General features: G+C 33.0%; 1 protein-coding gene across 1 annotated transcript in view; it reads right to left on the bottom strand.

Annotated features, from left to right (window-relative positions):
• Positions 1-12,504, bottom strand: part of LOC149771170 (dipeptidyl peptidase 2-like) — a 70,965-nt gene that overhangs the window by 29,430 nt on the left and 29,031 nt on the right. The gene's annotated exons all lie outside the window — the stretch shown is intronic.

Genomic DNA, 12,504 nt, shown 5'->3' with positions numbered 1-12,504 from the left:
AATTATCAGCAAAACACCTAATTTGTTTATAAAATCCTTATCATTAATCTACACATCACTAATAAGTGACCTTTCAGTGTAGTGAAATGCTTAATTTGTTTATAAAATCCTCATCATTAATCTACACATCACTAATAAGTGACCTTTCAGTGTAGTGAAATGCCTAATTTGTTTATAAAATCCTCATCATTAATCTACACATCACTAATAAGTGCCCTTTCAGTGTAGTGAAATGCCTAATTTGTTTAAAAAATCCTCATCATTAATCTACACATCACTAATAAGTGCCCTTTCAGTGTAGTGTAATGCCTAATTTGCATTTGAAAGGCCTAATCTGAATATAAAATTATACTCCTTTATATACAGGCATGGCTGGACCTATACTGCAAACTAGCTTTGATACTGATGGTGACAATTAGGTACTTACAGCTAGATGTATACTGCAAGCTAGTTTTGATAATGATGGTGGCAATGAGGTACTTACAGCTAAACGTATACTGCAAACTGGCTTTAATACTGATGGTGGCAATGAGGTGCTTACAGCTAGATGGATACTGTATGCTAGCTTTGATAATGTTGGTGGCAATGAGGTGGTTACAGCTAGATATATATTGCAACCTAGCTTTGATACTGATGTTGTACAATCTAATGCTGCATTAAGCTTGAAATGATTTTGTGTATACAACTACAGTCGACTCCACTTAACTGCACATCGGTTAACTGCACACTCCGAATAACTGCACGTAGTCACGCCAGTCCCATTTTTTCCCAATGCTTTTCAATGGGAACAAACTTCGGATAACTGCACTTCGCTTAAATGCACACTCCGGATAATAGCACGATAAATGTTCTGTCCGTGGCACATTATTCATTACAATTTTACTCCGGTTAACTGCACAATGTATAGTCAGGATCAGTTATTGCAAGTCCACTGCTGTAGCGCTTCAAATAAGCCGACAATTAAGCCAGTAAATGAGACTTTGTAAATGACTGACATGTAAAGGACGCCATAGGGGGTAGATACATGTATATTCCCGCCCACCAGGGAGCAATAGCGTGGGAACAATCATATGTTGCAATAGATGACAGTCTTCAGACAGAAGGTGAAATCGATGACTCAGTAGAAAATGACGAAAGAAGTGATGACGACGACGCAGTAGATGACCAGGTTTCATCTAAAGTCGCTATTCAGTCACTCCAGAATTTACGCATATTCATGGAACAGACAGAATGTGAGCTGTTTGAACCGTTTTACAAAATAGAGTTGGCAGTTCACCAACTTATTAGTAAAACTTTTGTGCAGACATCAATTGCCGATTTCTTTCGGAAATCGTCAATTTCATTGTGTTTGATTTAACAATATTACGTCAGTGTTGTTCATTGTGGACTCTTGTTTCATTTAAGTAAACGCTGAAAGAGTGGATTCTAATCATCTTTATACGTTATTCTTCACCTATATTCGTGTCGTGCTGATTTAAAGCTGTACTGTACCGTACTTCGGTTAACTGCACACTCCGTTTAACTGCACAGTCTCATGACGGGCCCGAGGCTGTGCAGTTAACCGGAGTCGACTGAAGATGTATACTGCAAGCTGGCTTTGTTACTGATGGTGGCAATGGAGCATTTACAGCAAGATATATTTTGCCAGCTAGCTTTGATACTGATGGTGGCAATGAGGTGCTTATAGCTAAATGTATACTGCAAGCTAGCTCTGATAATGATGGTGCCAATGAGGTGCTTACAGCTAGATGTATACTGCAAGCTACCTTTGATACTGATGGTGGCAATGAGGTGCTTACAGCTAGATGCATACTGCAAGCTAGCTCTGATACTGATGGTGGCAATGAGGTGCTTACAGCTAGATGGATACTGCAAGCTAGTTTTGATACTAATGATGGCAATGAGGTGTATACAACTAGATGTATACTGCAAGCAAGCTTTGATACTGATGGTGGCAATGAGGTGTTTACAGCTAGACATATACTGCAAGCTAGCTTTGATACTGATGGTGGCAATGAGGTGCTTACAGCTAGATGCATACTGCAAGCTAACTCTGATACTGATGGTGGCAATGAGGTGCTTACAGCTATAAGTATACCGCAAGCAAGCTTTGATATTGATGGTGGCAATGTTGATAGCTTACAGCTAAACATATACTGCAAGCTAGCTTTGATATTGATGGTGGCAATGAGGTGCTTACAGCTAGATGGATACTGCAAGCTAGTTTTGATACTAATGATGGCAATGAGGTGTTTACAGCTAAAGGTATACTGCAAGCAAGCTTTGATACTGATGGTGGCAATGAGGTGCTTACAGCTAGACATTTACTGCAAGTTAGCTTTGATAATGATGGTGGCAATGAGGTGCTTACAGCTAGACATATACTGCAAGCTAGCTTTGATATTGATGGTGGCAATGTTGATAGCTTACAGCTAAACATATACTGCAAGCTAGCTCTGATACTGATGGTGGCAATGAGGTGTTTACAGCTAGACATATACTGCAAGCTAGCTTTGATACTGATGGTGGCAATGAGGTGCTTACAGCTAGATGCATACTGCAAGCTAACTCTGATACTGATGGTGGCAATGAGGTGCTTACAGCTATAAGTATACCGCAAGCAAGCTTTGATATTGATGGTGGCAATGTTGATAGCTTACAGCTAAACATATACTGCAAGCTAGCTTTGATATTGATGGTGGCAATGAGGTGCTTACAGCTAGATGGATACTGCAAGCTAGTTTTGATACTAATGATGGCAATGAGGTGTTTACAGCTAAAGGTATACTGCAAGCAAGCTTTGATACTGATGGTGGCAATGAGGTGCTTACAGCTAGACATTTACTGCAAGTTAGCTTTGATAATGATGGTGGCAATGAGGTGCTTACAGCTAGACATATACTGCAAGCTAGCTTTGATATTGATGGTGGCAATGTTGATAGCTTACAGCTAAACATATACTGCAAGCTAGCTTTGATATTGATGGTGGCAATGAGGTGTTTACAGCTAGACATATACTGCAAGCTAGCTTTGATATTGATGGTGGCAATGAGATGCTTACAGCTAAATGTATACTGCAAGCAATCTTTGATACTGATGGTGGCAATGAGGTGCTTACAGCTAGACATTTACTGCAAGTTAGCTTTGATAATGATGGTGGCAATGAGGTGCTTACAGCTAGACATTTACTGCAAGCTAGCTTTGATAATGATGGCGGCAATGAGGTGCTTACAGCTAGACATTTACTGCAAGCTAGCTTTGATACTGATGGTGGCAATGAGGTGCTTACAGCTAGACATATACTGCAAGCAAGCTTTGATAATGATGGTGGCAATGAGGTGCTTACAGCTAGATGTATATGGTAATCTAGCTTTGATACGGATGGTGACAATGAGGTGCTTACAGCTAGTTGTATACTGCAAGCTAGCTTTGAATCTAACAATTTTTTTCTCTGTCAACTGAAGCTAATAAAACACTGGAAAATCTATAAATATCTTGCTAGTATAAATGCATTGTTTTTTGTTCCATGAATTCTGATGTCAAACAAAAAGAACTGAAATGCATATTTTACAAGGTACACAAAGTCATGAAGCTTGAAATTTAACTAGATGCTGCATGAACACAGTGAAGCAAAGGCCTATCATACATGATTTTATGAACCCTGTAACATGGTTACATTAAATGCATAACATACGAAGTTCAGTACTTATAATTGCCAATAGTTATAAAAATAATTTTAAAAAATCAAGAGAAATAAATAACTATAGCTATGCCATTTTGCAAATATTGTCAAACCATGCAAGAAGAGCACATGTAGCCATTTTACAAATAATTTCAAAGCAAAACTGAAAACAAAAACTCTCACATGTCTGCTATATCAATAAAAATAAATATTTTATATTTTAATCTCTGATGACTTGTAATTTGTTAACTGAAATAGTAGCAGTCATTTGTTTCAAATCTGAGAAACATAAACCATGGATCTAGCCCTTGGGGAATTTCCCTATCTAGCTAGATACCAAGATAGACAGGTTGCATCCAATTAAAATCCATAACACTGATCACAATGATAGCTGATTTCCATCAGACGATTTCCATCAGACTGGGATTCTGATCTTCTAGCAAATCAATCTAATACATGTATTAAATATTTAAACACCCCTGAGCATGAAGTCTTCATTTCTGATGATTCACAGCACACAGAAAAACTACTAAATAATCATATTACCTGACATTTAGAAACACTGCTTCAAGAACAAGGGCAAATTTTAAAGGTGGTGTGATACAAGCTGATGCATCACATAGGAACTAATGACATGATATCATTGGTGCAATACAAACAGTGGAAAACGTAACACGAGAAAGAAAATAACACATGTAATTATTCTATCAAAACTTGAAAATTACTCTGTGTGTGTGTGTGTGTGTGTGTGTGAAAGAGAGAGAGAGAGAGATAAGTAACAAGTCCAAAACTTCCAGAATTTGTATCTTAGTATTTAAAAATGCAAATAACTAAAGAATACTCAAATGAATTGCTGGATATACAACCTCTCTCTCTCTCTCTCTCTCTCTCTCTCTCTCTCTCTTTCTCCTACACACAGTTGATGAAAACATGCATACATATCATGCATATTCATACATATCATACATATTCATAAATATCATACATATTCATACATATGACATATTCAAACATATTCAAACATATCATACGTATTCATACATATCATGCATATTCATATATATCATACATATTCATATATATCATACATATTCATAGCCTTTTCTTTCATTCATTGACAATAATAGTATGCAAATTGAGTTCAAGGTTAGAAAATCCTATCATAATCTCGTTTCGGTTTCTCTCTCTCTCTCTCTCTCTGTGTCTCTGTCTCTCTCTCTCTCTTAATCATCAATGTTTGCAAGTTCATCAGCAATAACTTGTAATTTAATAGTGGTCTGTTCATCTACCTGTCAGTGATTACTAATCTGCCTGCTTAGTTGTTGTTGTTCTTGTTCTTGTTAGGAAGTTTAATGCCATTTTTCAACACAACATACATGGTGGCCAGTATAACTGGTCAAGGAAGATCCTGGGATTACCCTGGGAAGAACCACTGACCCACAGTAAGCTACAGGCAAGCTTTCTCACATATGCAAATTGTCTGAGCCTGAGATTCAAACCCATGCAGACAGAGGTGATCTGTAATAGTAAGCACTTTAGACCACTCAGCCACTCAGGGCCCCTTGTCTGTATAGTATTGGTCTCTTCATGTCAGTGATTACACATGTCTGTTTAGTGGCAGTCTGTTCATCTACCTGTCAGTGATTACACATGTCTGTTTAGTGGCAGTCTGTTCATCTACCTGTCAGTGATTACACATGTCTGTTTAGTGGCAGTCTGTTCATCTACCTGTCAGTGATTACACGTCTGTTTAGTGGCAGTCTGTTCATCTACCTGTCAGTGATTACACATGTCTGTTTAGTGGCAGTCTGTTTATCTACCTGTCAGTGATTACACATGTCTGTTTAGTGGCAGTCTGTTCATCTACATGTCAGTGATTACACATGTCTGTTTAGTGGCAGTCTGTTCATATACCTGTCAGTGATTACACATGTCTGTTTAGTGGCAGTCTGTTCATCTACCTGTCAGTAATTACATGTGTCTGTTTAGTGGCAGTCTGTTTATATACCTGTCAGTGATTACATGTGTCTGTTTAGTGGCAGTCTGTTCATCTACATGTCAGTGATTACACATGTCTGTTTAGTGGCAGTCTGTTCATATACCTGTCAGTGATTACACATGTCTGTTTAGTGGCAGTCTGTTTATCTACCTGTCAGTGATTACACATCTGTTTAGTGGCAATCTGTTTATCTACCTGTCAGTGATTACACATCTGTTTAGTGGCAGTCTGTTTATCTACCTGTCAGTGATTACACATATCTGTTTAGTGGCAGTCTGTTCATATAACTGTCAGTGATTACACATGTCTGTTTAGTGGCAGTCTGTTTATCTACCTGTCAGTGATTACACATGTCTGTTTAGTGGCAGTCTGTTCATCTACCTGTCAGTGATTACACATGTCTGTTTAGTGGAAATCTGTTCATCTACCTGTCAGTGATTACAAATGTCTGTTTAGTGGAAATCTGTTCATCTACCTGTCAGTGATTACACGTGTCTGTTTAGTTGCAGTCAGTTCATCTACCTGTCAGTGATGACATGTGTCTGTTTAGTAGTGATCTGTTTATCTACCTGTCAGTGATTACACATTTGTCTATCCATTAGTAATGTTTTGTTTCCTGTCATCATCTTTTTTCTTCACATTTAAATATGACTTCATATATATATTAAGATGCAGAAACCTTATAATAATTATACTATCTGTCCATTAACTGTATATGCTCAATTGTTAATTGGATCTAACTGCATATACCCAGACCTGCTACTGAATTTGCACTGGTAGATCTGGGTCTATGCAATTTGTTTTAAGCAATCTGTAGAATAAACAATATAGAACCTGATCTGCTGATGCATTATGGGATGGCAGAGCAAGTCATCCACAAAGTTTGGTAATAGTAGACAATGAAGAACTAAAGTTATGAGCAGAGAACAAAAGAATGACAGATGGAGGTTCCAATGGTCACATGGAACATGTCAAGACATTATATATATATATATATATATATATATATATATATATATATATATATATATATATATATATATATATATATATATATATATATATATATATATATATACATGTATATATATATATATATATATATATATATATATATATATATATATATATATATATATATATATATATATATATATATATATGGACAGACAAAATCTTAGCATTATATCATCCATCGTTTGGCAGGCATATAAAAAAAACAACAGTATACTGACTGTGACTTGGCATGGTCATATAAAAACTGTATCATATCAAATATAGTATTACGGTAATATAAAGACAATTTTAAAATATATATACTTCAAAGGAAACAACAATGCATAATATTATTGTGAGATATTAGAACTAACATATTTTTTCTAAATAGGGCCATTTATTTTAACTGCTAACCAAACCTTTTCTAAGATATATTCTTGAGTTTAATAATAATAATAATAATAATAATAATAATAATAATAATAATGAATATTTAAAGAATAATCTCAATTAGTAAACAAAAGAATCTTCCATTAGGACTTGTACAGATACATATATTATGATCAGGTACAATTTTTACAAGCTGTCTTGTCTTGAGACATCAAGTCTATTAAACTAGACAATTATCCACTGCTACTGTGAAATGTGCACAAGACATTAAAGTACCAATATACTTTATAGGGGGCAATGTACAGCCAAGTGGTATACACATTTGCATCAAGAATAGTATAGAACCAGTATAACAATTAAAGGCAAGTACTTCTATTTGTACCAAGAATAGAATAGAACAAGTACAAGGAATTAAAGGTGAGTACATCTATTTGTATCAAAAATAGTAAAGAACCAGTATAAGGAATTAAAGGTGAGTACATCTATTTGTATCAAGAATAGTATAGAACCAGTATAAGAATTAAAGGCAAGTACTTCTATTTGTACCAAGAATAGTTTGGAACCAGTATAAGGAATTAAAGGTGAGTACATCTATTTGTATCAAGAATAGTATAGAACCAGTATAAGGAATTAAAGGTGAGTACATCTATTTGTATCAAGAATAGTATAGAACCAGTATAAGGAATTAAAGGTGAGTATATCTATTTGTATCAAGAAGAGAATAGAACAAATATAAGGAATTAAATGTGAGTACATCTATTTGTAGCAAGAACAGAATAGAACCAGTATAAGGAATTAAACGTGAGTACATCTATTTGTATCAAGAATAGTAAAGAACCAGTATAAGGAATTAAAGATGAGTACATCTATTTCTATCAAGAATAGTAAAGAACCAGTATAAGGAATTAAAGGTGAGTACATCTATTTGTATCAAGAATAGTAACGAACCAGTATAAGGAATTAAAGGTGAGTACATCTATTTGTATCAAGAATAGTATAGAACCAGTATAAGGAACTAAAGGTGAGTACATCTATTTGTATCAAGAATAGTAAAGAACCAGTATAAGGAATTAAAGGTGAGTACATCTATTTGTATCAAGAATCATAAAGAACCAGTATAAGGAATTAAATGTGAGTACATCTATTTGTATCAATAATAGTATAGAACCAGTATAAGGAATTAAAGGTGAGTACATCTATTTGTATCAAGAATAGTATAGAACCAGTATAAGGAATTAAAGGTGAGTACATCTATTTGCATCAAGAATAGTATAGAACCAGTATAAGGAATTAAAGGTGAGTATATCTATTTGTATCAAGAATAGAATAGAACAAATATAAGGAATTAAATGTGAGTACATCTATTTGTAGCAAGAACAGAATAGAACCAGTATAAGGAATTAAAGGTGAGTACATCTATTTGTATCAATAATAGTATAGAACCAGTATAAGGAATTAAAGATGAGTATATCTATTTGTATCAAGAATAGTATAGAACCAGTATAAGGAATTAAATGTGAGTACATCTATTTGTATCAAGAATAGTAAAGAACCAGTATAAGGAATTAAATGTGAGTACATCTATTTGTATCAATAATAGTAAAGAACCAGTATAAGGAATTAAAGATGAGTACATCTATTTGTATCAAGAATAGTAACGAACCAGTATAAGGAATTAAAGGTGAGTACATCTATTTGTATCAAGAATAGTATAGAACCAGTATAAGGAACTAAAGGTGAGTACATCTATTTGTATCAAGAATAGTAAAGAACCAGTATAAGGAATTAAAGGTGAGTACATCTATTTGTATCAAGAATCATAAAGAACCAGTATAAGGAATTAAATGTGAGTACATCTATTTGTATCAATAATAGTATAGAACCAGTATAAGGAATTAAAGGTGAGTACATCTATTTGTATCAAGAATAGTATAGAACCAGTATAAGGAATTAAAGGTGAGTACATCTATTTGCATCAAGAATAGTATAGAACCAGTATAAGGAATTAAAGGTGAGTATATCTATTTGTATCAAGAATAGAATAGAACAAATATAAGGAATTAAATGTGAGTACATCTATTTGTAGCAAGAACAGAATAGAACCAGTATAAGGAATTAAAGGTGAGTACATCTATTTGTATCAATAATAGTATAGAACAAGTATAAGGAATTAAAGATGAGTATATCTATTTGTATCAAGAATAGTATAGAACCAGTATAAGGAATTAAATGTGAGTACATCTATTTGTATCAAGAATAGTAAAGAACCAGTATAAGGAATTAAATGTGAGTACATCTATTTGTATCAATAATAGTAAAGAACCAGTATAAGGAATTAAAGATGAGTACATCTATTTGTATCAAGAATAGTAAAGAACCAGTATAAGGAATTAAAGGTGAGTACATCTATTTTTATCAAGAATAGTAATGAACCAGTATAAGGAATTAAAGGTGAGTACATCTATTTGTATCAAGAATAGTATAGAACCAGTATAAGGAACTAAAGGTGAGTACATCTATTTGTATCAAGAATAGTAAAGAACCAGTATAAGGAATTAAAGGTGAGTACATCTATTTGTATCAAGAATAGAATAGAACCAGTATAAGGAATTAAAAGTGAGTACATCTATTTGTATCAAGAATAGAATAGAACCAGTATAAGGAATTAAAGGTGAGTACATCTATTTGTATCAAGAATAGTATAGAACCAGTATAAGGAATTAAAGGTGAGTACATCTATTTGTATCAAGAATAGTATAGAACCAGTATAGGGAATTAAAGGTGAGTACATCTGTTTGTATCAAGAATAGTATAGAACCAGTATAAGGAATTAAAGGTGAGTATATCTATTTGTATCAAGAAAAGAATAGAACAAATATAAGGAATTAAAGGTGAGTACATCTATTTGTAGCAAGAACAGAATAGAACCAGTATAAGGAATTAAAGGTGAGTACATCTATTTGTATCAATAATAGTATAGAACCAGTATAAGGAATTAAAGATGAGTATATCTATTTGTATCAAGAATAGTATAGAACCAGTATAAGGAATTAAATGTGAGTACATCTATTTGTAGCAAGAATAGTAAAGAACCAGTATAAGGAATTAAATGTGAGTACATCTATTTGTATCAAGAATAGTAAAGAACCAGTATAAGGAATTAAAGATGAGTACATCTATTTGTATCAAGAATAGTAAAGAACCAGTATAAGGAATTAAATGTGAGTACATCTATTTGTATCAAGAATAGTAACGAACCAGTATAAGGAATTAAAGGTGAGTACATCTATTTGTATCAAGAATAGTATAGAACCAGTATAAGGAACTAAAGGTGAGTACATCTATTTGTATCAAGAATAGTAAAGAACCAGTATAAGGAATTAAAGGTGAGTACATCTATTTGTATCAAGAATCATAAAGAACCAGTATAAGGAATTAAAGGTGAGTACATCTATTTGTATCAATAATAGTATAGAACCAGTATAAGGAATTAAAGGTGAGTACATCTATTTGTATCAATAATAGTATAGAACCAGTATAAGGAATTAAAGGTGAGTACATCTATTTGCATCAAGAATAGTATAGAACCAGTATAAGGAATTAAAGGTGAGTACATCTATTTGTATCAAGAATAGTATAGAACCAGTATAAGGAATTAAAGGTGAGTATATCTATTTGTATCAAGAATAGAATAGAACAAATATAAGGAATTAAATGTCAGTACATCTATTTGTATCAAGAACAGAATAGAACCAGTATAAGGAATTAAAGGTGAGTACATCTATTTGTATCAAGAATAGTATAGAACCAGTATAAGGAATTAAAGGTGAGTACATCTATTTGTATCAAGAATAGAATAGAACCAGTATAAGGAATTAAAGGTGAGTACATCTATTTGTATCAAGAATAGTACAGAACCAGTATAAGGAATTAAAGGTGAGTACATCTATTTGTATCAAGAATAGTACAGAACCAGTATAAGGAATTAAAGGTGAGTACATCTATTTGTATCAAGAATAGTATAGAACCAGTATAAGGAATTAAAGGTGAGTATATCTATTTGTATCAAGAATAGAATAGAACAAATATAAGGAATTAAATGAGAGTACATCTATTTGTATCAAGAACAGAATAGAACCAGTATAAGGAATTAAACGTGAGTACATCTATTTGTATCATGAATAGTATAGAACCAGTATAAGGAATTAAAGGTGAGTACATCTATTTGTATCAAGAATAGTATAGAACCAGTATAAGGAATTAAAGGTGAGTACATCTATTTGTATCAAGAATAGAATAGAACCAGAATAAGGAATTAAAGGTGAGTACATCTATTTGTATCAAGAATAGTATAGAACCAGTATAAGGAATTAAAGGTGAGTACATCTATTTGTATCAAGAATAGTATAGAACCAGTATAAGAATTAAAGGCAAGTACATGTACATCTATTTGTATCAAATTTAGTATAGAACCAGTATAAGGAATTAAAGGTGAGTACATCTATTTGTATCAACAATAGTACAGAACAAGCACAAGAAGCTAAAGGCAAGTACATCTATTTGTGTGAAGAATGGTTTAGAACAAGTATAAGGAATTAAATGTGAGTACATCTATTTGTATCAAGAATAGTATAGAACCAGTATAAGGAATTAAAGGTGAGTACATCTATTTGTATCAAGCATAGTATAAAACAAGTAATAAGGAATTAAATGTGAGTACATCTATTTGTATCAAGAATAGAATAGAACCAGTATAAGGAATTAAAGGTGAGTACATCTATTTTTATCAAGAATAGTATAGAACCAGTATAAGGAATTAAATGTGAGTACATCTATTTGTATCAAGAATAGTATAGAACAAGTAATAAGGAATTAAAGGTGAGTACATCTATTTGTATGAAGAATAGTAGAGAACCAGTATAAGGAATTAAAGGTGAGTACATCTATTTGTATCAAGAATAGTATAGAATCAGAATAAGGAATTAAAGGTGAGTACATCTATTTGTATCAAGAATAGTAAAGAACCAGTATAAGGAATTAAAGGTGAGTACATCTATTTGTATCAAGAATAGTATAGAACCAGTATAAGGAATTAAAGATGAGTACATCTATTTGTATCAAGAATAGTATAGAACCAGTATAAGGAATTAAAGGTGAGTACATCTATTTGTATCAAGAATAGTATAGAACCAGTATAAGGAATTAAATGTGAGTACATCTATTTGTATCAAGAATAGTAAAGAACCAGCATAAGGAATTAAAGGTGAGTACATCTATTTGTATCAAGAATAGTAAAGAACCAGCATAAGGAATTAAAGGTGAGTACATCTATTTGTATCAAGAATAGTATAGAACCAGCATAAGGAATTAAAGATGAGTACATCTATTTGTATCAAGAATAGTACAGAACCAGTATAAGGAATTAAAGGTGAGTACA

The sequence above is a fragment of the Sinohyriopsis cumingii genome, unplaced genomic scaffold (genome assembly GCF_028554795.1).
Source record: "Sinohyriopsis cumingii isolate HCF-2022 unplaced genomic scaffold, ASM2855479v2 utg002078l, whole genome shotgun sequence".
In the NCBI taxonomy this organism is placed as follows: domain Eukaryota; kingdom Metazoa; phylum Mollusca; class Bivalvia; order Unionida; family Unionidae; genus Sinohyriopsis; species Sinohyriopsis cumingii.
The sequence above is the reverse complement of the archived record's forward strand: the minus strand, read 5'-3'. Positions and strand labels throughout refer to the sequence as shown.